The sequence below is a fragment of the Frankliniella occidentalis genome, unplaced genomic scaffold, assembly GCF_000697945.3.
Source record: "Frankliniella occidentalis isolate FOCC.00 unplaced genomic scaffold, Focc_3.1 Scaffold2, whole genome shotgun sequence".
Lineage (NCBI taxonomy): Eukaryota > Metazoa > Arthropoda > Insecta > Thysanoptera > Thripidae > Frankliniella > Frankliniella occidentalis.
In genome coordinates, this window is record NW_026267132.1 from 4,539,334 (window position 1) to 4,541,008 (window position 1,675).

The following is a 1,675-nucleotide window of genomic DNA, read 5'->3' on the forward strand; positions in this document are numbered from 1 at the left end:
CCCCCTGCCCCCCTCCGTCCTCCTCCGGGTCCAGGTCACGACTGCATCGGCTGGACCAGCAACACTGTGCGGAGCCAACTGTGCCTAACGGTGGGGGGCTGCCGGCCAGGCCAGGACTGCCAGCAAGCTTTGAACGGTTAACACACACACACACACAAAATACACACAAACTTTGTAAATTGTTACATACAGGTTCACAAAATGTTCGATGGGGAAAACCTGATTTTTTTTTACCCTGCTCGGTCATGATAATTAATCATATGATGTAAGTATGGTGTAAAAATTAAAACGGTGAACACAAAAGCGCGCGCAACGAGACTTGTAGATAAAAGCCCCTCGCGGCTCGAGCACAAAAGCCCGGCTGGCCGGCCGGACCGCCTGCCCGGGGTCCTTACCCGCTGCCTCGGCTAGTGCATTCCTCGGGGAGCCCCCCCCCCCCCTCCCTCAGCCTGCTCCTCCTCCAGCTGATGATGGTCATTACAGCGCCTGTACTGTAAAGATGGGGCTCTCGCTCGCGCAGGTCCGGCGGCGCGGCGGCGGGGAAGGGGCGGGCGCGCGGCAGGCCCCGCGCAGCACCACAGACACACCGGCGGTGAAAAAATTAAAAACCCCAAAAGGGGGAGGGTGTGTAGTATGGGTACTTACATCCCCCCGAGAAGGAGGAGGAGGGCCGGAGGACGGACAGCGCAGAGGGCTCCCAACAGTAAAATCAATCTCCCCTTCACTGCAATCGCTCTCAGCCAATCGGGCGGGCCGTAAAAATCGCCTGGCCGTCTGCTGATTTACGCCGTCGTCGTCGTCGGGGTCGTCCCGCGTGGCGCGCCCCCCTGCCACTCCTCCTCCTCTTCCTCCAGCAGCAGCGGCAGACTTCCCTTCAGGGCGGCCAACTTGACTTGTCCTGGCGCGAGAGCCGCTCGGGCGTGCCAACTGAGCTGCGGCGGAGCCTGATGCCCGCGCGGCCGCGACACGAGTTTGCTCTCCCTGGGGCGGCGCGGTGCGAGGCGCGGCGGAGGCTGCGGCCGGGAGGTGAGGAGAGGAGCGGCCACACTGAATTAGTAGCTCGGCCTACCACAATGTGTCGCGCCATGGGAACCGGAGCTATAATATGTTCATCGGGCTCCGATAAAATAATTGGTTTTAAAATATTTTCTTTGCTCGCGCTGTACGACACACATACAGATCTAAAGGGGCATAGCGTGCGCTGCCCTGCCCTGCCCCGCCCCGCCACAACCACGCCCCCTTTGGCCCCGTCCCCTTCTTACCCTTTTCCTTCATTGATTGGAATTAGCGCCGGAGCCCCATTGTTTGCGTAGAAGCGTCTGAGAGGAATGCTAAGCACGGCCGGGGCACATTTCACTCAGTGGCGGGGCGGGGCGTGGCGGGGCGCGCAGCCGCCAGCATGTTCGGCGCGGTCGCCGCGCGCCGGAGAAGCAGAAGGAGCAGGAGCAGAGGAAGGGAGCGGGAGGAGAAGGAGGCGGAGGTTTTTTCGGAGAAAGGGCAAAGAGGGGAGTCTCAGTACAGAGTCGAGGCCTCTCCGCGATGATTTCGCTGTGCGCGGGATGAAGGCCATCTCTGTTGCTGCTTTCCCGAAAACCCGTCCTCTATCTGCAGTGCGCCGCCGCCGCCCCGCCCAGCCCCGCCCCGCGGTGGCGCCCAACGCCCACATGCCTCTGCT

General features: G+C 61.7%; 1 protein-coding gene across 1 annotated transcript in view; it reads left to right on the forward strand.

Moving 5' to 3' along the window:
• Positions 1-1,675, forward strand: part of LOC113211638 (steroid receptor seven-up, isoforms B/C) — a 100,109-nt gene that overhangs the window by 34,952 nt on the left and 63,482 nt on the right. The window lies entirely within an intron of this gene.